The sequence below is a fragment of the Pseudorca crassidens genome, chromosome 17, assembly GCF_039906515.1.
Source record: "Pseudorca crassidens isolate mPseCra1 chromosome 17, mPseCra1.hap1, whole genome shotgun sequence".
In the NCBI taxonomy this organism is placed as follows: Eukaryota; Metazoa; Chordata; class Mammalia; order Artiodactyla; family Delphinidae; genus Pseudorca; species Pseudorca crassidens.
In genome coordinates this window covers 9541115-9566383 of record NC_090312.1, presented here as the reverse complement: position 1 = coordinate 9566383, position 25269 = coordinate 9541115, and the positions used below count along the sequence as shown (strand labels likewise).

Here is a 25269-nt window from a genome sequence, read left to right as displayed (position 1 = left end):
TAAAGCAGGAACAAAAGGAGACACAGGAAACATAATACCGTGATGTGAGTCACGGGCCCTAGATCTGACGGCAGAATCGCCAATGAAATTTGCTTTCTGGAACAGGGAACGGGGGAGATGCCTGGAACCTGAAGATAGGCAAATGCGACCCCGTTTCCTTAAGGGCAGCCAGGATGGGCCCAGGTTCAAACCGTCACACTAGTGCCCCTGTCCCATCCCTACCTCTCCCCACCTTCCAGCAGCATCATAAGCCCCGTGTGTAGCTCTGGGGCTGCACCACCGACATGAGGAACAGAGGAAGGTCATTAACCTCCACTCGGCGCTGCTGCCCCTCTACCCAACTGCCTTTAAGGGCCTCCGCCATCTGTCACCCCACCATGAACACCTTCTACATCCCAAACACACCCCCGGATTTCACCTCCACACGGAGCTCTTCTCGGGAAATGGCACGACTATCTGATCCAGTTGCTCCAACCAGAGACCCACAAGGCATCCCACACCTTCCCCTTTCCTTTATCGGCACATCTCTTGTGCTGGCCAAAAAGTTTGTTCGGGTTTTCCGGTAAGATGCTACAGAAACGCTCGAACGAACTTTTTGGCCAACCCAATACTTCCAGAGTAAACACAACGGCCAAAGGGATCATCCCACAGCACACATTTTGCACTGACATTTCAATCTAACTCCCCATCCTGCAGGGCATCCCTGCTCTTCTGGCTTTTCTTTAGGTCCTGGAACACCCCAGCTCTCCCACCTCAGGACCTCGGAACACGGTTCTCTTCCAGCAGCCACTCTGCCCACACATCAGTCCTGGGCGTGACTGGCCCCTCATCCGACAGCTGCATCTCCGGGATGCCTCCACCCACAACCCTCCATTTCACCAAAGCCTTTGTTTCCAAATCATCACATGTAGTTATTTGTCTGTTTACTTATTTGTCTGTCTGTCTCTGCACTAGAATCTCAGCTGCCTGGGAGAAGAAGGGATAGACCTTCAAGCCAAGGTCTGAGGAAGCAAAGGAGCCCTTGGGGTAGATGGTGGAGAAAGAGGGGAAAGCGCTTCAGGTGGGAACTTCCCTGGTGGTCCAGTGGTTTAGACTTCCCCTTCCACTGCAGGGGGTATGGGTTCGATCCCTGGCTGGGGAGCTAAGATCCCATGTGCCTCGCGGACAAAAAAACCAAAACATAAAACAGAAGCAATATTGTAACAAATTCAGTAAAGACTTTAAAAATGGTCCACATCCAAAAAAAACACACCAAATCTTATAAAGAAGCATTTCAGGTAGAAGGAACGGCATGAGCGAAAGCACAGTCATGAAACAGCACATACTGGGAGGAACAGGTCCTGGAGGAGGAGGGTGGGAGGGAGATGGGACTCTGCATATGGAGACGGGGGCCCAGGAGACCACGCTTGATCAAGCTGGGAGCCCCTTTCCAGGACTCACACAAGCTAGCCACCCCACTGTGAAGATGCAAGGAGAAGCCAGAACTCTGTCTGATGTCATCTGACAAAATTGGGGTACTACCACGTGCCTGTCCGTGCTGCCTGTGCGGAAGAGGAGGACATAGCGGGCATGCCCTGTGGACAACACAGGAGCTGCCGGGATAGGGCACCACTGCTGGCAGGGACCAAAAGGAAGCATTCCCGGGAAAGGATGGTAAAGCTTCCCACTCCACGGGCATCGGCGTCCCAGGACTTTATCCCGATTCCACTGAATCGGGGCCACTTTCCAGCAACCTGGACCTCCACAGTGTACAAGGTTTAGCGTCTTCCACCAAAGGCAATAGTCACTACCAAATATCCACCTGGAAAGACAGGAAGAGGCAGATAAAGAGCGTGGACTCCGCCCAGGCTCTCGGCTTGGAAATTCTCACGGCCATGAGATGTGACTGTGAGCCTGTCACCCAACCCCCCCATGGTGCCAGGTCTCCATCTGTAACACGAGGTCATTAGTGGCTCCAACCTCACGGGGCTGTTGTAACAATCGAACAAGGGAACCCCTTCGAGGAGGGCAAAGTCACCCCATTTTGCAGCTGAGTAAACTGGGGTTCAGAGAGGTGAGTAACTTACCCAAAGCCACACAGCCACAGTGGCAGAGCCGCAAACTCACGCCAGAGCCCACATCCCTGACCTCTGAGCTGCACTGATCCCTCAGGTTTCAGGGGGAACATAGCCCTGACCCCTCGCCCCCTCTCCCACCCCATCACCCTACCCCACCCCCGCCTCCGTCCAAAGGACACTGAGACCCAAGCAGACACGCAGCCCTGCAGGTGACTTGGAACGTTGAAAGTGCATATTGTACTTCAGCTCCGTTAACTCTAACCACATCCTGAGCACAACCAAAACTAGGTCAAAAGAATTATTTCTGGAATTTCAAAAAAAATAAAAAAAACCAGAGCAGAAATATCCTAAACGTGTCTCCCATCATTTGCAGCCAAATGATCTCAAATGGAGGGCTTGTTATTATGCTTTTTCTTTTCCATCATGTCAAAATCCTGCTCCGGACTGGAATGAACCGGTTCCCATCAGCAGTTCCCATCCCTGCCCCAGCTCCAGGCCCAGCTAAGTGGGAGAGGGCAGCATTTGCAGCTGACTCAGTGGGTGCAGACTCCCCAGCAGTTCTGCCCATGTGTCACACTCAGAAGAGCACCCATGCCCTTGGCCCCTGCACCCTTCCTCCCATGTTCCCCTGCGCCTCAGCCCCCATCCCCTTCCGAAGGTTGCAATACTTAACAGCTCAGTCCCAGCACCCCCAAGGATTCCACCCTCAATCTCTGGTTGCCCTGCTCTATTATTTCATCATCCCCTCCCCTACCCCTCATTTTATAGACAAGGAAACTGAGGCCCAGAAGGCAAAACAGATTGTCTCAAGGTCACAGCTCATTAGTGGCAGACCAGGGCAAAGCCCAGGGGTCCAGGCACTCGGACTGGTCATCCTTCTGCCCCACCAGCAGCAGGGCTCTCGAGACACCACGGGTGTATTAGCTTTCTGGGGCTGCCATAACAACTGATCAGCCCCCATGGAGCCCTATGTGGCGGGTGGTGTCCTCTCCCCCAGGCTGTGATCACGTGTGGATAACGAACTACTGTGGACACCCTCTGTCCTGTATTTGGTGTTGTGTGTCCAGCCACCCCCATAAAGGCCGGACTCCGTCCTTCACCTGTATGAGCTTGGCCAAACTCTCTAAGTTTCTTCATCTTCCAAGGGATAATAAAGCCTTCCTTGCAAAAGACCAAAACTCAAATTCCTATAATCTAACTATAGAGGCTCCCCTGCCCCCAAGTAAAAGAAACAGAAAAGCAAGGACGTCAATAACCACTGAGATAGGAGTCAATCTTCCTTCCTACCCCCTCACGTTCACATATAAACAACACTTGGACTCTGAGAAGGGACGGATTAGATTCCCTGTGACTACATCATAGGTGTTATTATTAATCAGGGGAGAGTGGGCCACAGATTATTACTATAAAGCTATCGCATAAGAAAGACAAACGCAGGCCAGCAGGAGAGCACTGTATGGTACAAGGAAAGTAAAAACACTCATCCTGCATGAAGAAACTAAATAATGGTTGCTGTCCCCCAAAGACTGCTTGAGAAGGAGACCATGGTTGAGTAGTGATACCTGAGATTAACTAGTGATGCCTGCCACGGGAAAGGGAGTGGGTCAGGCAGCAGGTTTATGGCTTAAGTGCCTTCCTACCCTCAACAGGAGAAAGAACGCTGGCCTTGCACACAGAGCCCTGGGCTTCTAGCCATTCCGCCTCTCAGGGCCTCAGTGTCTCTATCTGCAAAATGAAAAGACTGAACTAGAGGACCTCTGAGGCCCCACCTCCTCTTCCTTGTTCTGTCTCCTTTAATCTAATTAATCACATCATGGTGAGGGGTCAGGATGGGCTCACTGACCCCAGGGCAGGAGAGCAAGACACCATTCTGACCACCCTCTTGGATCCTGGAAAACTGTACTATCTCCTGATTAACCCTTAAACTCCTACCAGGTCTGATTCCAAAGAAGCTTCAGAAGCAAAGGAATGGCCTCAAGCTGCATTTGCTCTCTGCAACAACGACTTAAAATATAAAAATAACACCCTGGTTCCCGCGAGACTTGGGGTCTGAAGAGCAAAGCCAAAGAAATCAAGGCTCTTGCTGGGCCCCATGCACACTCCCTCCCAAATTACCTGGGGACGGGGTGCTCCCCAGCCGAGCTACAGACAGGAGGAAAAGAGGGGAGCAAATCCCCAACACTCCCCCCGCCCCACCCTCACACACACACACACACACACACACACACACACACACACACACACACACACACACACACACACACACACACACACACACAACTGAGACAGCAGCTGAGCACAGGGCAAAACGTGGTCCAGGCTGGTCTCTCTTCACCAAAGAGGCCCAGATCTCTTTTCAATAAAATAGCCTTTAACCACTTTAAAGATCTTATTTAAAATTCCCCGTGGACACATTACAGGCAAGGCCTCCTGGCCACGATCTACCCAGCAACCGGGCCTCGGCCTGCGGACGCTCCCTGGGTTTTCTCTCTCTCTCTCTTCCAGTCTCTCCCAGGGTGTCTGCCTCTGTGTCCCCGATCCCGTGTGTGTGTCCCCACCGTTGTCTGTGCCTCTGCAGCTTGCTCTCTCCCTCCATCTGTCTCCACTCGGCATCTCAGCTCTCTCAAGGTCCATCTGCCCCCGGATGCTTCCCTCCTCCTTTTCTCCATCTGCCTAGCTCTGTCTCTCTCTCCTTGTGCCATTTCCCCTTCCACCTCCCACTCCTCTCTGTGATCCTGTCTCTAAAGCGGAGTCCTTCTGTTAGCTGTGCTCTCTTTTCATTCTTTCCTGCCTCCAGCAAAGTCTTTTCCAACTGGGAATGACTGCCGCAGCTAGTCCAAAATTCCTTGGAAACACACCTAAGCCACTTCTGCATAACGCAACTTATTTACAAAACATTATTACAACAATTAACACAATCTGAGATAGCAACCACAGCCTCTGGTCCCTGGAAACCAGCACATAGAAATTAGTCAGCGTTCCCTTTTCGTCCACCACCCTAGAGAAAACACACACACACACACACACACACGCACGCACGCGCAAGCATAGCCCAGCTTTCTAAGCCTCACTGAAAAAATGATTAACCCTTAAAATGCTCCCAAGTTTGTGATTTCCTTTATCGTGTCTTAAAAGTGGAAGATACAGCAAGGTACACCCATCTCAAATTGTATATGTAAATTATGTTTTGTAAAAATATATGCCTCGCCAGGAATATTACTTATATGCATTTTAGAACACCACTGGCACAAAACTAGTATATTCATTCAGTCAAACAAGCAGATATGAAGCACCCATTGTGTTCTGGGGGCTGACATATAAATAGGAGACCATCTTTCTCCTAAAGGTACAGAAACAGACATCTAAATGGAACATGACTCTATGATATGATAAAGACGATAATAGAAGGGACCCCTGAGGGAGGTCAGAAAGGCCTCCACGGGATTTCCAAGCTTAGCCATTTCAGGCCTTTCAATACGGGGTGACCTTGGCATTTGGATCAGTGCTTTGTATTTTTCAAAACACTATTTGAAAGCACTTGCCCCAGATCCCCTGGTTTTGATCCTCACAAGCACAGTGCCAGGCACACCGCGGGCACTTGACGTGTGCTTGTCAGTGAGGGATGAAGGAGTGGATGGTGTGAAGATCTCTGGCCCAGCAGGCATCTCGCCTTATTATCTTTGCAGCCTCAGCACCAAGCCCACGCCCGGCTCCCAGCAGACGCCCGGCTCCCAGCAGACGCCCGGCACATGGGTACTGAATGAACAGCTGGGTGAGGCAGGAAGTAGAGGCACCGTATCCTTATTTGACAGATGATGAAACTAACACAGAAAACAAAATCCCATGGCTAGTCATCCAGCTAGCTAGAAGGACTGCTGAAAACAGAGGAGTAGCCCTAACTATGATACTCCAACCACCCAATACATGCTTTATCCTCTTAGACACTGATTTGTTTTTCTTTTTCCAAGGAATAAGTATTTCTAGACCCACTCTCAAAGTTTGTCTGTGGCATGTCATCAAATAGATGCAGAAAATATCTAAAGAATGAGTTTTCCAAACAGTCTGCTCAGAGCGCCTCTGCTCACTGCCTTAGATTGTTTCCAAAATCAAATGCTCCCATTCATTCATTCATTCAAAAAGCAGGTACTGCTGCTCAAACACGTACTCCCTGCCATGCCCTGTGCCAAGAACTGGGCATAGGGATAGAACATAAGGGACATGCCTTGGCCTGCGTAGTCATTCAGAGACCGTCCCAACCAGAGAGGCTTCTTCCTTATTTCATGAGCTATTTATTCTTAGAAATCATCTTCAACATGTGCTTCGGTTAGATTTCCACCCAGAACTTCCCTTATAAGCATCATTTGGAATTAGTTTGACTGGGCTAATGGTTCTCAGCCCTGGCTACACGTTAGAATCCCCCCCAAAGATTCAAAAACAAACATAATCTCAGTCTCCATCCCACACTAAATAAATCAGAATCTCTAAGGTGGAGCAGGATACAGCCATCAGAAACGCTCGAAGTACCCAAGCAATGCTAATGAGAAGACTCATCAGAAACTGCTGAACCAAGAATTTCCAAGCATCCTCTCAACAATTCAGCACAGAAAGGTCACTGAATTGAGCCAAAAGGCCTGAAGTGTCAGCCTTGGGTCTTCAACCAATCTGCCGTGTGACTTTGGGCAAGTCGCTTCCCTTCCCCTGGACTTGGCCGGTTGTCTCCTGTTTGCAATCAACGAGCTAAATGAACCAGGGCACCTGCCAGGGCCTTTCCAATTGTGTAACCGTCTGTGCCTACAAAACCCCTGAGCCACCAGAACCTACGCCATTCCAGGAGACAAACGCCTACAGAAGCTAGGGAATCAGTGGGGAAATCAACCATCGCCACAAGCTCCTCCCTATGCATTCAGAACAATTAGCTTCAGCGAGAGGAAGTATTTGTTCATCTTGGTGGACCTCTCCCCACACGGTAGCAGTAGGAAGATCTTTCCATTTAAACTGTCAAAGGCTGATAAAAGAATACATCTCAGAATAGCTCATAACCCTCCCCTCCACAGCCCCTTTCCATTCCAAAGTGCCCAATGCTGCTCTCCCCTGAGCATCAGTCTAAGGGCTCGGTAGGGGCAGCTCAGCCTTCCTGTTCCTCACAGGCCACGTACTCTCCTGGCTGCCAACCTCGGGGCTCCCTCACCCCGTCCACTCTCCCCTCACCCCATGAACACAGTGCACAGTGCTATCCTCCTGGCCAAGACCCTGGCTGTGTGCCTGACAATAACACCTCATGCTTCACCCTGATTGCATTAGGCCCTAGAATCTTCTTTCCTCAGACTGCCCCCAGGCAGCACCAAATCCAGGTCGGCCCAGCCTCCCAGAGGCCACTCGCATTCCTTGAAACCCCACACATCAGGGTGCTTCCCTCCTACGTCCCCTGAGAAAGCACGTCCTCATGACGTTCATGGACCATTTTCAGGCATCACTAGCCCAGGAGAGGTTCCTGCCCCTGCTGCCACCCACAGCAGAATCACATTCTCCCAGAATCCAAAGGGACCGGAGAGGGGAGGAGTCAGACGTCTACTTCCAGGGTTTCGATCTCACTATGACGTTCCCGCTGAATACCCATCCAGGTTGTGTCTCCTCAGTCAGGAGACACGCTGCCCACGCTGGCCAGCTCTGGTATCCAGGGAGTCCTCAGTCAACCCTGTATCTCCCGGCCTGGCCGCCCTCAGAGCTCACTGCAGGTGTGCCCAGCAAAGCCCGAAGTTCTCCCCAGGCTCTGACCTCTTCCATCTCCCCGTCTCCTGGGACGATGGAGCCCGGCTCACCTCACAAGGGATCCTCATGAAATCAGATCTATAGATGAGGCATGCTGGCTGTCCTCCTTGGCAGGTGGGCCCACAGTCCCCAGAATGGGAGGAGAGAGGAATAAGCATTGTTTTGAGAGCACGTCTAGGCATTTCCATGGCTCTATTGAAGCCATTTTCACCCTTCCTGCTGGGGCCCAGACAGGCAATAGCCGGGGTGGCACCCCACCTCACAGAGAGCTCCAACCAGGCCCGTGCTGAGCCCTTTTACTACGGTCCAGAGGCCTGGAGTCACGTCTCATTTATTTTTCCCACACTAACTGTACAACCTTGGACCAGTAACTTTAGGCATCAGTCTCGCTTTCTCTAAAGTGATTTTAATAAGATCTACTCCATGGGGTTATTGTGGGGACTCACTGAGAACCACAGGTAGAAACTCTTACTGATTTCATTTAACTTAACTTGATTCACTCCCCATGTTTTCCCGTTGATCCTCTATTGACTCAACACGGAAATTCACAATCCTGAGGGACCCCACTCTGTTTATCATTCTACTGCAGCATCTGGCACGCGATGGGGCACATGGCAGGCCCTCAGTGCACGTTCGGAGAGTGAATCAGAATTGAGTCAATCGGGGTTAGGGTAAGAATCCATGGCAACCCAGCTTCCCGGTGGTAGAGACGTGACCAGCTAAGACATCGAGGGCCTAAGGCAGAAAATGAATAAACACGGCAAAAACCCAAGACAAAACCAAACTGCAATCTGTCAAAATACTGGAGGTTGTTTTCAAGTCCAGAGTTTAAATCAACCAAGAATTTACTTAAATACATAAAAGTCGAGCACTCCAACTAGGTTAAACAGCACGCTGGATTTCCAGAGCTTTAACAGTCTTCCAATAATGTCCTCAACCACTCTCCTGACTGGTCTCCGTCCTTCAGAGACTTGCCCCTCAGTTCCACACAGGACATTATGGCCAGCGTAACCCCTTCTCATTTAAATATGTTTTCCCCACCAGACCGAAACCTCCGTGTGGGTAAGAATTCGTGTCTCTTTTGCTTGTATCTCCAGTGGCTGTCATGACGCCAGGCACAGAGTATCTGTTGAACTAATGGTCCAGTTGATGCTGAGAATAACCTGCCAGCACTTGAACAGAGAGAACCCACAAGCAGGGATAGCAATACCATGACCCCCAATTCCGGCTTAAACAAAATGGTACTGCCTTCTCTCCATGGTGGATGAAGAATCCCCGTTTGGTGTTACTAGAATTATTGGCTCCTTCAGTGCCCAAAGTGCATGGGGTCAAAGAGTCTTATGCTGTTGGAGGAGAATCAGAGCAGCCACCCCGAACTCTCCAGGTGTTTATCTCATCCTTTCACGTGAGCGTCCAGATCAGATGTTATAAAAGTCAAGGATGCCGTTCACCTGGATCCTTAGCCCCTACCGGTTCCCAATTCAATGAAGAGCTCCCACTAGCCATCTGTTTGTGGAAAACACCCCCCCCCCCACTGATGTGTGAGCTAGTTCTGACTCAACAGAGAAGGGCTGGGTACGGCCTAATGCTCCCTCATTTCCTTTTGGGTCAGCTTTCTTTCCAAGTCAACAAAGGTGGGTTCATCTGTGCTCCCCAACACAGCATTCTAATTTTCCAACAGTCACCTGGGGAACTCAATCAATGAGTGTGAGAAGGCTGCACACTTCTTTCTGGAAGTTGAGGGAAATTGAGGGAAGCTGATGAGAGTATGTTGAATTGCTTTTTTTTTTTTTTTTTTTAGTATATACTTAACAAAATAAACTATTATTTCCATGGTATTTTACAGTTGCTAAATCGTTCCATCACCTGTTCTATTTTCCTCCACAGTTACCACTGTTCAACAGTCTGTAAAATTTTCCCATTTGTTATGTTTATCATGGGCCTCCCCAACTAGAATGCTCATTCCATAAAGGCAAAGGTTTTTTTTCTTTCTTTTGCTCACTGAAATATTCCAAGTGTCTGTAACAGTGCCTGCACGTAATAGATGCTGGATAAGTATTTGCTGAATGAACGAATCAGCTCATGTGGTCATCACAACCTTCCAAGGCAGACAGTTTTATTTCTGTCACATCGAAGAGAAAATTGAGGAGCAGTTAAATTACTGTTGGATTATGCAGGTATCCTTCGAACTAAGATGTGGCTCACTCTCAATCAGCTCAGATGTTTTTAAGTTGAATCAAAATAATTTGAAGGAAACTTCTAGGGGCCACCAGGATGGTCATGAAGAGCTGTACATAGACAAGGTCCAATGATGTCCAGTATCAACAGTGAATACTGGAAAGGATGAGTGAAAAATGGGTTACTGGGCATGGAAACAAGGGGAGGCTTCAAAAGGAGGTGATCTAGAAAACAGCTGGCCCCTGGAGACTGGGTAGACGTCAATACCACATGGAACCGATACGAACCTCTGTAAGATTTTCTAAGTCTGAAAAAATTTCTGGCCCCAAAGTCCAGCCCCCTGGACCTACAGCCTCACATGGATGGGATGCAAAAATATCTACTAATCACCCACTAAGTGCCAGGGGTACTGTCCCAGTACAGGGTGTACAAGGATAAACCGGCATGGGGCCATGTGGGAACACAGGCCCACACACCAATAATTCAGAAAGGATGTGGTATTTGTCATCCTCTGACTTACTTCACTTAGTATGACGATCTCTAGGTCCATCCACGTTGCCACAAATGGCATTATTTCATTCTTTTTATGGTTGAGTAATATTCCATTTGGAATTTCTATTCTAAATATCATATGGTATCACTTATACGTGGGATCTAAAAAAATGATACAAATGAACTTATTTACAAAACAGAAATAGGCTCACAGACACAGAACACAAACTTATGGTCACCAAAGGGGAAAGGAGGGGAGGGATAAATTAGGAGTATGGGATTAACATATACCCACTACTATAGATGAAATAGATAACCAACAGGGACCTACTGTATAGCACAGGGAACGATACTCAATATCTTATAATAACCTATAATGGAAGAGAAGATAAAAAAAGAATACATTATCTCTCTATATATGTATAACTGAGTCACTTTGCTGTACACCCCTGAAACTAACACATTGCAAATCAACCATATTTCAATAAAATTTTTCAAAAATTAAAAATAAAATCTTTTTAAGAGAAAAAAAAAAAGGATGTGAGAAGCTCAGGGAGCAATGTAAGGGCATCCCGGACCACAGATCCAGTGCTTCCCCTGGTAAATATTATTGTTTGATTCTATTTAGTATTTGGTTCTTTAATTTGTTAGTGCGTTAATATTTTCAGCACATAATAGATACTCAAATATTCTGTGGGATAAAATAGTGAATGAACAAATGAGTGCATGAATAGGTATGGGGTTCTTCAGTCGAGGGAACAAGAAAAGCTCAGAGCTCCCATGTAGGTTGACTTTGATCCTCACAAGAAAGGCAGAGGCAGGGATGAATCTCCTTATAGATGAGGAACTAAAGCTCAGAGAACATAAGTAACCACGAGCAAGTACAGGAACCAGGATGTTACCTCAAGTCTACGCGATCCTAGCCACTGCAGGCTACCTCCCGTGCATTTCATCTTCAAGCATCTTGGGGGGCATGCCTTTCTTATCCCTGCTTTATTGATAAAGAAACTGAGAGCAATCTGCCCCAAAAGGGATCCAAACCCAGATTGAGTAACAAACAGAAGCCCAAGGAAATAGAGGAAAAGAAGCACAGACCATTTGTTCAAGAACCTCAACACAGAAAGAAGGCTCCCTGAACTTGGTCCACCAGCCAAGGCTTTTCTCATCACTCTGCATTACAATCAAGTCTGTATCATCTCTACCAGCCTCCACACCCTGCCCCAGCTCTGCAACAGTTGGCCACTGAAAGCGGGGCAGAGTCAAAATTTATTAAATGGCTTTTTACAAAACAATTCATAATTATTATGTATTTATGCCACAAAACGTTTTTGCCTTCGTTCCAGCAAATGCATTACATTCTGTAATTAAGATTTTCAGATAATATGCACTCTATTGACAAAATGCCAAGTAAGAGAAACTTTCTTGAGTCAGTGTAGTTCTTAGATAGCTTTTAATTAATCTGGAGAAGCTTCACGTTGCTGAGGCAATAACAAGTAGAACCATCAACAAAATTCTTAAGGTATTATTTGGATGTGGAAATGAATCGTGACTTTCACATTACCACATTCAAACACTGTAAGGCGGGACACATGATAAGTTGTAACTGCAGGTGATATTATGAAATACTTTAACTTGATTGTATAGATCACCAACAGTCATTTTCAGCCTTTCTTAAACAGCATCTAGATCTATGCAGAATATCTAAAGTTCTTCTTTCAAATCTTAAATCTGGTATATTATGAAGAAAACTTAAAACAGTAGTATATTGTTCAACTTTGCTCAAAGCTCTCTTCAGACGATACTGTACCTTAATTTATAATGAACTGAGGTATCACCTATATGGTCTATATAGGGTCTATATAGTTTGAGCATTATTTATATATGAATCTTCTTTGAGCCCGGAAAATATTTTTGTTTCCTTGTTTCAGTTTCCTTATATTTTATTTTATTGGAATGTCATTTTTGTCACATATTTCATGCAGTTTTGATTTCCTCTGAGCTTAAAAAGGTTTTCATCCTTTTAAAAGTAAAATAGCCAAACTCAGATTTTTTTAAATTAAGCTTTTGTTAAGGTTAATGGAAACTGAAAGTTCATACTAAATAACTGTTTAGCAGAGATTTTAAATTAATTTCATTTTCTGCTGAATATGGCTTTGTAAATTTTCATTATTGTCAAGTTCCCATGTAAGACCTGACAAAGACAGAAAATGCCTTTACAGTCAAAAGGAAAGATTCCCAGCCTCCCCTCCTGCTAATGGTTACCACGCGTAGATCTGGTGCCATGAAGTACTGCAGCAGAATGTTCTCTGAAGATCCATGATGCATGGCTATTACTATACCCATTTCAAAGATGGAGAACTGAGGCTCATGGAGGTAGAGTGATTGGCCAAAATCTCCCTGCAGTTCTTACTGAGAAGATGTCTCCAAGAAGGCCAAGGATGCCCATGTCCTAATACTCAGAACGTGTGAACATTTATGGAGCCTGTAAACCACAGGGCCCAGCCCTGCCAAGCCCTAAATCAAGGCTGGCTATGTATTTATCAGAAGCCGTGAATGACATTCTGCTCAGAGTGACAGAGCAGAGAAGAGATCGCAACTCTGCTTCTCACGTGTCAAAGGATTCTGGCATACCAGATGCCCCATCAGCTCTTCCCTCTACATCCGAACCACTGCCACCACGGGGCAGGTCTGATCAGCCTCATTTTCCAAATGGGACAGATGCAGCTCTTAGAGGGGAAATGACTTGCCAAAAGTCTTAACTACCATGTGTCACAGCCAAGACTGGCAGCAAGGTCTTTGCTTTGAACCCTTTTCCCACTTCTGACACCTAAAGACCTCAAAAGGTAAAACAGATTTTTTTCTCCGTATCTCAATTCCAATGTCTGTGATGCCCAGTGAGTTCTCCAAGGAGCTTTATGCCCCAGGCACCTCTTCTCTGGGACACTTACGGTGGTAATTTTACATCTATTTTTGTGATTCCCTGAATAACATCTGTCTTCCCTACTAGCTATAAACTCCATGGAGTCAGAGACCATTTGTTAGGTTTGGATGCCCCGTCAGCTCCCCTGGTGCTAGCACAGAGCCTGGCATGCAGTAGGTGGTAAATATATATGTAGAATGAATAAATGGCTACACAGCCAGGCTCTAACCTCCAACACTAAACTTCTCAAATGCTGGCTTCAACCAAGATGGGCCAGATCCTCTCTCCATTCATTCCCACAAGCTACCTGGAAAGCTTGCTCCACCTCTCAGCCTGGCGAGCCACACGTGCTCCTATCTGAGCCTGCTAGTCTTCAACTGACCCTATGAAGGCAAAGCATTCTCCTTCCCCAAATAAATATCCAGGACAGAAGACCCCTCCTCCAGTGCTGAAAGTATTTCACTCCTTTCAACATCATTTTCCTGTTTTGAATTTTAATCATAACCAGGCAACCTGAAGCTTTAGCAGTGTATGTTTTTCTCTTCCCCAGATTTAGAGGAAAAATATATTTGAGGTATTTTTAACTGAGAACACCCAGTCCCCACCCTCACCCCCAACACCCTCTCCCTCATCTGCTCAGACATCACATCTCTGCCCCAGAGACAGGCCTTTGGAGGAGGGAGAGGCTCAAGCCATAAATCCTCATCTGTGGCTGGTAACCCACATGGAGAGGAATGACAAATGCTCTATTTAGCCTTATTTCCAAGGAAATTAGAATTACAAATCTGAGCTATCTCTGAGACCTGCTTGAGCATAACCTTTGGAAATAAAGGTGGCAGGGGCGGGGGAGAACTGGCATTTGACTAGCCTGTTTCATTGTCAGGCTAGCTTTTGTAGAAATCCACCCCACAATGGAAATCGCGTCCCACTCCCCAGCACCACCAATTAGAGCAGGTGGCCCTGGAGTATCCACTCTGCTTTTTTCACTGCTAAAGGCACCACCAAACCAGGTAAGCAATCACTGCCAGGAAAAGTACAGAAAATTACTTCTTTAATTGAGTAGATTCCAGAGCTAAGAATAATTTAATTGAAAAACAGCATTAATAAGAATCAAAGGGATCTGAAAAAGGGGCCGGGACAGAGATACCCACATGTCGGAGATGACCGAGAGCCCGGGTTCCCGGAAGGCATGTAGACAAAGGGCTTGGTCTGAAACCCATCACCATCACTCCCCACTCCCTCCCCTTCCCCACCAAGCACCCTAAACGCCCTGCCCCAGACACAGACACACGTGTCCTAACTGGATGCTCCTCTCAAACCACAGACAACCACGAGGAGGATCGTTATCCTACTTTGTTTTGCTTTCTCTATTTTGCAGCAAGTCGTGCCACGTAAGGGAAGAAGTGTGGATTTACCTGGGACGGTGCAAGGAGTCCTGGATTCAGGTCCTGCTCCCGTCCTTGTTAGGACCCTAGTGAGGTCGCCCAGCCCCTTGAGACTCTTCTCCCCGCCTATGTGTTCTCCTTATTTACTTAACAACTAGGTAAGTGCCAGGCAATATTCTCAGTCGAATATTTATAAATACCAAGCCTGTGAGAGAGATAAGCCCAATGTGTGATCCCTTTCTTCAGATCAGAAACCTGAAAAGCACAGACAGGTTTAGTAACTTGTTCAAAGTGACATAGCTGGTAAGTTTCAGAGCTGGAGTTTGAACCCAGACAGTCTGGCTCCAGAGCCCACCCTCACATTATAACCTGGAGATGATACAGTGTTTCTCCCATTAGTTTAGCCCGGGCCCCTTCCAGAGCTTTCTCGTCTGTCCCGTGTTCTCTCTGCCACTCTCACCTGGCCACCACAACTCATTCCTACATTAGACTCTGTTTCCACGCTCTGTACATGAACTCTGGGAGTTCTGAGTACATGTCTTCATGCTACAACCAGGGTCACGTGTCCTGTCCCTGGTGGAGAGCCTCCATGCTGAATTATAATAGCATCATTAATATTATCGAAAACATTTAGGCACAGATTCATAATAAAAAGACAGCACCGTGTACAGGATAAGAGCAGGGACTCTGCAGGCCAACAGCCTGAGTTTGAACTTGGGCAAGTCATGTTACTTTTCTGTGCCTCAGTTCTCTTAGTTGTAAAAATTAAAAAATAAGAAAATAAAACTTGCTTCATAGGGTCATGCAAATTGAGAGTTAAAAGAAACAAGGCTCGGGCTTCCCTGGTGGTGCAGTGGTTGAGAGTCCGCCTGCCAATGCAGGGGACACAGGGTCGTGCCCCGATCCGGGAAGATCCCATGTGCCGCGGAGCGGCTGGGCCCGTGAGCCATGGCCGCTAAGCCTGCGCGTCCGGAGCCTGTGCTCCGCAACGGGAGAGGCCACAACAGTGAGAGGCCCGCGTACCGCAAAAAAAAAAAAAAGAGAAGAGGAGGAAAGAGAGGTCACAGATAAAGGAACCGAGGGCGCAGACAGTGGGAGAAAAGAGAAGAATAAAAGAGAACATAAACCATAAGGGATCTGAGATAGAACAGGAAATCAATAAAAGTGCCTAAAGATGATTCATCAAAGGACAGCAGCACCAAGCCCATAACTGAGAGACATGGCGAGAACCACCAGGGGGTCTGGGAACAAGCAGAAAGAGAAGGCTTTGCCTCTGGAAGTGGTGTAGGGAAGGCACAGGGCGGTGTAGGGCTGTGGCTTTCCATTTTAAACCTGCGAGTATACCATTTGGGGTTTGAGTTACATGCGTGTATTCCTCTGATCAAAATAAAAATAACTGAAAACATTTTTAAGGAATGGGAAAGGAGGTCCACGCCGGACACTGCCCTCAGCAACCTCAAAATACTATCTCATTCGTCATCCCAGGAACCCTGCAGGGCGATCAAATCCTCCTTTTATTTTCCATTTAACTGCACCTACTTCATGCGGTGGTTGTGAGGATTAAAAGAGATAACATAGGTAAAGCATCTGGAAAAGTGCCTGGTGGGCTGTAAATGACATCCGGTGAAATCTATCGTCAAAGATTTTGACAAGCTCTCCTCCCTTTTCTTGGGATCACCTCTATTCCCTGTTTTGCAGCAGCTGTCATGCTCTCTCGTGACCCATACCCCCAGGACACAGGTGGGGAAGGGGGATCCAGCAGTGGACACCCATGTTCCTAACTTGAAAACTAAAGAGGAAAGGGCAGTCTCTCTCCAGGGACAGAGAGACATAAAGTTCAGATGCTGTAGGTAACCATGATTCCTACCACGCAGAAAGAGTCTGCAGAGAGGGAAGTGCGGATGACAGCTCATGTCTGGGCAGTCCTCCAGCCCCTGGCTCCAAGTGTTCTTGGCCCCAGGTAAAGCCCCCCTCCTCGCTTGGTCCTTCTCTTGATCTCCTTTGAGATCCATGAGCCAACAAGCTCCCTGGGACTCCTCAGCTGGTTCAAACGGGGCTGCCTTCATGGCCTCCAAAAATGTGAAGATGATCCCAAAGACAACAACAGGTAGGTCTCTCCAGGGGCCTCTAAGAACAGGTGGCTGAGCCCCAGGGCTCCTGATGTGGAAGGAGAAAGATCCAAAAAAAAAAAAGGAAGACTGTGGACTCAGGATTCTACATCTGGGATGCTGCTACGTTAGAGCTAAGGAGAAACTCAGCAAAGCAATCTCTGGTCACAGCTAGCAAACTCTACTTTGCATGGCCATCTTTCCAACCCACGATCTGTGCCATTTGGATTTCACGGTCTAAAAATATCTCCCAAACTTCCAAGTATGTTGGCATGAGCCGGTGGACTCAAATTTTTAATCCATTTGCAAATGTTTTTACACAGCTCTTTCCCCCCCGCCTCAAATTCTATTCCTTGCTGAATCACTTCCATCATTCAATTTGACATTTATTATGAGCAGGAAGGAAATCGTCTTGAACACAAATGTAAACCTTGGCCCTGAAGGAGGCTGAAGCCTTCAGAGAGCAGGTGAAAGAAAGAAGGGCGCTGCTGGTCAAACAGTGAAGTGTGCTGTCACTGGTACCGTGGGGAGAGTACAGGCTTGGGAGCTGGCATCTGGCTGTGTGTGACACTGAGCACGATACTGGCGTTCTCTGAGAGTGCTCTTTTTTAACTACAGAGTGGGGGCAGTGCAATGAGATTCAGTGGGTCAGAATGCCATGTGCACCTCCAAGGCCAAGGCTTAATAAATGACCTCATTCTGAATTGTAGCCGCCATCTTGGAACAGCTAAGTACCACATGTATCCCTAAACCCCAACCCTTCTCCGCCCAGCAGCAAAGTCATTCTTACAAACACAAATCTGATCATGCTGGGAAACCCAGTGGCCTTGGGGACAGACTTAAATGTTTACTGTGGCCTACACAGCCATGTCCAATTCCCTACCTCCACCACACCTGCCTTTCCAAACACCTATCTCTCAGCCTGCAAGCAGGTATTCCCACTCCACTCACATGGTTTAGCCTTTGATTTCAGGCCCTGAGAAACGGCCACTTCCTTCCCCTCTCCCACTTCTCCAGACCCCTACTCGTGTTAGAAAAATGACTGCAGCTGCTCCAGATCTCACACCCTCACACCACACCACCCACAGGAGATGACACCTCTTCTGGGATTCTCTCCCAAGTCCTCAGATCCACCCTCTCCTCCCACCGGCTCTGATCGGGTGGCATGTACTTTCCTGTACCCACCACGGGGGCCAGAGGAGACGGGCTGACTGGATGATTCCAAACAGGGCCCGCCTCTGGAGTCAGGCATGGAGTTACTCTTAGCCAAACAACATGGTTAAGAATAGGGTGGGATAAAGTCCCCAAAGGGAAATCAGAGAATGGTGGGAGAGACGGGGGCTACACATAAGAGGCAAATGATCGACACCAATTCCCACTGGCTGAAGCGAGGGGCAGGGCCAGAATCATGGAAGGTCAGAGCCAGTGAAGGCCTTACAATTTTACAAAAAGGAAAAATAAGGTCCAACGTGGGCCCAAGACTTGCCCATGTTCACGGCGGGGCCACTGCCAAGTGTCCAGACCCCCACCCCAGTGCTCTGCCCAATGAATTATGGCAGTACTCCCCTGCCCCCCAAAAAAACATCTTCATTATTCAATCCATTTCACGCTCAGCAGTGCCCGCCACGGACTTCATAACAGAAGATGCAAGGAATGGTTTATGAATAGGAAATCTGAGCACCACTGGGCTCAAGAGTGGCTGACTTCACACCATCTCCCGGAGGCAAAGAACCACAAGGCAGGTGCAGAGTAGGCGGCAGGCTGGAAGCTGAAGAGGAAGAAGGAACTTGCTTGGTCTTTCTCCACCCAGAACCATCTCACATCCCCAACCTTTCCTCCACTCCTAAGCACCGTCCTCTTGTCTCTGCCCCTCTCTGGGCAACTAGAACAGGCAAAGGGATGAAAGAAGAAAAGCAGCATTGCAAGGGGGTATAAAGGACGGAGCTTCTTTCCGAGAGGGATGGAACTCAACCCTTCCGCAAGGCTGCACCACAACAGCTCAATTCTTATTGACTTGTTTATTGCCATCTCCAAGCACACAAAACTACTGACTTAAACCAAACCTGGACTAGGATACACACACCACAGACTGGCTGAATTCTGCTAATGGCCGGGATGGTTGTAAGGAAACAGCATTTGAGCTGACCTGGCCCAACTAAAGCACAGAACCTTCACCGCAGGCCAAGTTCCCGGCGCACTCGTGGAGTCCCCACGAAGTCAGCTGCGCTCAGCTTTCCAACAGCCGCTTCCCATGCCCGTGTTCAGAGCTGGGTTTTGTTTGGAACTCAGCTTGGATGCTGCAAGGCCAAGGGGATTAGTCAATAGTGTTTGTTAAACACGGACCTCATGGCCAGCATCATGCCTGGCACTGCCAATGAAAAGAAAACATATCGTGCCTGGCTCTTGCCTATAACGGAGGCCTGATCTGGTTGGGACACTCTGGGCAAACCCTGCCAAGGCAGAGCTTAATGTGGGATGAACGGGGGCGCCAGATCCTTTGCAGCTCAAGGAGAAAAGCCCAGGGAAAAACTGGGAAGGGAAACATGGCTTGTACTCGGGCCCAGGCAGGTTCCCATCCAGCTCCGTGGCCTACCAGCTGTGTGTCCCTGGACAAGTCACCTGACTTCTCTGAGCCTCCACCTCCTAACATCCACATCAGGTCACAGTGAAAATAAAATCATGAGACAGGGCCAGAATAGTACGTAAATAACAGGAACTTCCATTTAACAATGCTTGCCACGTGTCAGTGCTGTCCCAAGTGCTTTACAGAAGTTAACACCTTCTATTCTCTCAACACCATAAGGAAGGAAACGTGAGCACCCTCATTTTGCAGATGAAGAAATGGAGGCCCAGAGGGGTAAAGGAACTGCCCAAAGTTATTCAGCTAGCAGTTGGTCACCTTAGTGCCCAGTACTCACACAGTCCTTCCTCCCCACTCCTTGCCAAGGAGCAATGGATGAAATTGGCTTGAGGTGTCCGAGATACTCAGAGAAGCTGGGTCATGGTGAAAAGCATTAATGTGGCTTTGTGCACCCATGTTCACAGCAGCACCATTCACAAGAACCAGAAGGTCGAAGCAACCCAAGTGTCCACTGATGGATGAATGAATAAACAGAATGTGGAACATACGTATAATGGAATATTATTCGGCCTTGGAAAAGGAAGGAAATTTTGACATATGTTACAACATGGATGAACCTTGAGTACATTATACTAAGTGAGATAAGCCAGTTACAAAAGGACAAATAGCGTATTATTCCACTTATATGAGGTACTAGAGTAGTCAAATTCATAGAGACAAAAAGTAAAATGGTAACTGCCAGGGGCTGGGGGGAGGGAGGAATGGGAGGATTAGTGTTTCACGGTGCTACAGACTGACTATGTCCCCTCCCCAAATTCCTATGTTGAAATCCTAACCCCCAGTGTGAGGTAGGGCCTTTGGGAGGTGATTAGGTCATGAGGGCGCAGCCCTCATTAATGGGATTAGTGCCCTTATGAAAGACACCCCATAGAGCTCCCTTGCCCCTTCTACCATGTGAGGACAGAGCAAGAAGCCTTCTTTCATGAAACAGGAAGAAGGCCATCACCAGACATCAAGTCTGCCAATGCCTTGATCTTGGTCTTCCCAGCCTCCAGTACTGTGAGAAATAAATGTCTGTTATTTAAACCATCCAGTTTATGGTATTTCTGGTACAGCAGTTCTAATGGATTCAGACAAATGGGTGCAGAGTTTCAGTTCTGTAAGATAAAAACATCTGCGGATGGATGGTGGTGACGGTTGCACATTAAACCACTGAGCTGTACTCTCATGGCTAAAATGGTAAATTTTATGTTTTATATTTTACTACAATTAAAAAAATAATATGGCAAAAAAGGGCTGTACTTTTCCCACTTAGGTGGCCCACTATGACTCCCTGTTCCCTTACTTGGATTCATTTGTTCAGTTGGCATTTTTTATATTTATTTATTATTTACTTATTTAGGCTGCACCAAGTCTTAGTTGAGGCACACTGGATCTTCGTTGCAGCATGCAGACTTCTTAGTTGCGGCATGCATGCAGGATCTAGTTCCCAGACCAGAGATCGAACCCGGGCCCCCTGCACTGGGAGCACGGAGTCTTACCCACTGGACCACCAGGGAAGTCCCTCAGTTGGCACTTTTGAGCACCTATGTGTTTACAGCAAGAATCCAAGAGGCCCTGACAGATCGTCGTCATAACAGCAGACACATACCACTCTCGTTTTGTGCCCATTGCTTTTCGTGTTTTACCTTTATTGACTCAGGTAATCCTCGCAACCATGCTCTGAGGTAGGTACTGTTCATATCCCCATTTTATAGATGAGAAAACTGAGATCCAGAGAAGTCAGGTGTAATCTGCCTGCAGTCATACAGTGGGAGTTCAGACCCCCGCGGCCTGGCTAAGACTCCCTGCTCCAACACACCTTCCCCACCTGAAACACAAGCCACGCTTTCATCCACACACGACCTCCCCATCCAGCCGAAGTGCCCAGGCTCCTGGAACAGCAAGCTCGGTGCCTGGAGAGGGTCTGTGTCCTGGTGATACCCCAGTAATGAATGCACTGCTCTGCTGCTTCCGATGTCAGCATCGGAAAATGCTTCCCATTTTTTCCATATGGAAGCAACAGGTCCCCAGCTTCATTTGTTCCATGCAGTGACACTAATGAATGTTCCAAACTCTGGGACATAGGGACTGAGGAGTGTGTGTGTGTGTGTGTTTGTGTGTGTGTGCACATATATGTGGTTTATGTAACTTGCATTTTCCCCAACTTCTGAAATGATGTACGTGGTATTTTACCTGAGCCAAACTGTTTCAGTCTAAAAAGTAATTTAGAGTTTCTTGAAGTCATAAAAACACTGTATTAACCCCACAAGTGTAATGAATCCTCCAGCCTCCTACTGTGTTTTTGCTTTGACTCATCACTGACAGTGTAAAAACTGGGAATTTGAGACCAAAGTATCAGCCAGAGTCATGGCCTTTGGAGGCTAGTGGTGCTCAACCGAGGGTGCTACCACCTTCACTGGAACATTTGGAAAAGCCTGCGAGTGGCTGGGTTATTCCAACTCTGGGAGCTCTAATAGCACTTGTAGGCAGGGTCCAGAAAATGCTGAAAATTCTGCAAAATTGCGACTTTCCTGTCCAAAGAGAAACAATGTCATCCATAACGCTAATAGCTTCTCCATCAGGAAACCCTAAAATGTATCCAACTACCTGATTTTTCAGGGAAGAAGAAAAGGCACAGAGACATGGAAGTTTCTTATCCCAGGTTGCACAGCAATTTCAGTTTAAAAAAATCTGACCCCTCCTATTACATTTCCTACTTCATCCTCTCACCACCCAGCTATCTAACCCCCTACAAAAGAGCCCCCAGGTACAGCCACCAGGAAATAGTCACACCTTACTCAGCAGCAGAAGTATTTTTCATTTCCAAGGCTTTGCCTAAGTTGTTCCTTCTGTCTTCAGTCCTAACCATGACCCTGAAACCACCGCATCCTTTCATGCCTGGCTCAAAGGCGGCCTCCTCCAGGAAGCCTGCCAGAGTCCTATCTCGGAACCAACCCACAGCAGTCTGTCTGTATTTTGACTTCCAGCCTCTGTGCCCACCTGCCTTTGTATGAGAGTCATTTGTTCCCATTACCATCAGTAGGATGGAGCCAACTATCTTACAGCCATTATGCCATTCTATGGTGACAGCGGTCTGGCAGGGCAGGTCCTATTATCCCATTTTTACTGATGAAGAATTCGAAGCTCAAGAAGGTGAAGCAATTTGCTGGAGGTCACACAGGTGGCAAAGAGGATTTCCTCCCATACCTCAGAGCCCACGCTTGCAGCTACGAGGGCACCCCGGCTTCCTGTGTGGTCATGTGCATGTCTGCCTCTTGTCTGAACCATAAGGTCTTTGAAGGTGGGAACCACATCAATCCATCCATGCTTACCTTATGCCATTCCCTCCATAAAAGATGTCAAAGAGCCCAGCACAAGAGCTCCCCCATCCCATCTCCTGGTCCAGGACCCCCTCATTCTCTTAGGCCCCCTCTGACCTGATACAACCTCCTTCCAGGTACACGGTGAGTCAGGAGCAGGGCCACAGAGTGAGAAGTCTCCTAAGGTTTCCAGCCTCCCACCCCACTTCAACAGCCAACTGCAGTAACCACAGTAGCTTCGATCAGACAAAATAAATAACTTCCATTCCTTTTTCCTGGCTCAGCAGGCTGCTTGGGATATGGCAATGGGCAAGTGTCATCAGGGTGTCCAGGGCCTCTGGAACCTCCTTGCACACCCTCAACCACTCAGGGTGGGAAAGGCAGTGAACTTAGAAGCCCTCTCTGCAGAAGATCAGGCCAGCAGCCAGTGAAGCAGGACCTGGAGGCAGACATGACGGGGAAAGAAGACGATGATGATAATGCCAGCCGTCGGTCCCAGCCTCTGATACGGGCTCCTGGTGACCACAACACGGCAGACGAGCTGTGTGTCTACCCAGAAGACACTCCTCCATCTTTCTCCTCCTAACGGAGTCTCATTCTGTCTGGTTGGCAATGTGCCAGACCCCAGGAAGTGGTTCAGGATGCGTCTAAGTCAATCACGGTAGTTCCCTTGGCCTTCACTTCATTGGTCCAAGGTAGAAGGAGCAGCTGACCCAGTGCTGGTCAATGATACATAAGGGAAAATGTACTGTCCCCTCGAATTGTGCCTCAGGAAGTGGTCAGAAGAGACTTGGCTCCACTGGCCCACCCAGACGATGGCACTGAACAACTGATGTGATCTGAACACCGTCCGTTGGGGAAATCATAATTTCATGGACATCACTTAATACAACAAGAGCAGATGAAAGAGTAATAGAAAACAGCTAGACTAAACTTGAAACTAGATGACCTGGGTCCAAATCTCAGCTCTTAATTGTGAGACACGGGGGACGTGATCTCATCTGCCTGAGAGTGTTTCCATGTCTATGTAACAGGTTGGAGGACCTCTGTAAATGCAGTGCCTCTGTTCACAGAGTCCAGCAATTAATTTTTTTTAAATAGACCTTACTTTATAGAAGAGTTTTCCATTTACAGAAAAATTGAGAGGGTGGTACAGTGAGTTCCCATATAACCTGCACTCAGTTTCACCTATTATAACATCTTAGACTAGTATGATACATCTGTTATAGTTAATGAACCGATACTGATATATTATTATTAACTAAAGTCCATACTATATTTTTAAAAATTATTTATTTATTTACTTATTTATTTTTTATTTATTTTGGCTCTGCCAGGTCTTAGTTGCAGCATGCGGGCTTCTTAGTTGCAGCATGCGGGCTTCTTAGTTGCGGTATGTGGGATCTTTAGTTGCGGTATGTGGGATCTTTAGTTGCAGCATGCGTGTGAGACCTAGTTCCCTGACCAGGGATCGAACCCCGGGCCCCTGCATTGGGAGCACACAGTCTTACCCACTGCACCACCAGGGAAGTCCCCATACTGTATTTAGACTTCCTTAGTTTTTAACCTACTATCATTTTTCTGTTCCAGGATCCCATCCAGGACACCTTATCTCATTCAGCTGTCACATTTCTAGAAGCCCCTCTTGGCTGTGACAGTTTCTCAATCTTTCCTTGTTTTAGATGAACTTGACAGTTTGGTGGTGTACTGATCACGTGCTGTGCAGCTGGGCAAGTGTTTTCCTCAGCATCTCTGCTTCCTCAGCAAACTTGAGTCAGGCAGCAGAACTCTTTTCTTTATGCACCTCTTCTTCCCTTTCCATGTAAATTCCTTCCTTTTACCATGATAATAGAACTCACACATTGTAACAGAACTTCATCATGTCCACAGCCTAACTTGAAGGCAGAAATTATGATATTAATTTCAACATTACTTCCATTGACTGACATCACTTTTATCTTCGCAGGTTTTTGAAAGAATGGAGAGGGAACAGCAATGTATCAGATACTGACCACGAGCTACAACCAGGCTTCGGACTATATTACTGACATTTCATTGAATCTTTATAACAACCATGCGAATAAGCAAGTTCCACGTTACAGGTGAGGAAACAGGTTTAGGCTGGTTAAGTGGTTCACTCAAGGTTACTCGGCTAAAACACAGCACAGCCAGGATTCAAAGCCAGGTCTTATCTGTATCCACTTCTGCTTCCATTACTTCACCTGCACAGCTCTCAGGACTGGCACTGTGTGCACTTACCCAAGACTGAGCATCTGGTGGGCCAGGTATTGCATGAGACCCTGGGCTGCAAAGAACGAATATTTGCACGTACAAAAAGTACAGCTAGGAAACCATCTTCAGCCTCTTTAAACAGCTCACCTCAAGGTTCACAGTGCTAGGTTCTATGATCCCACTCT

At 47.4% G+C, this 25269-nt stretch overlaps 1 protein-coding gene across 2 annotated transcripts in view; it reads right to left on the bottom strand.

Moving 5' to 3' along the window:
- Positions 1–25269, bottom strand: part of KCNQ3 (potassium voltage-gated channel subfamily Q member 3) — a 303171-nt gene that overhangs the window by 262845 nt on the left and 15057 nt on the right. The window lies entirely within an intron of this gene.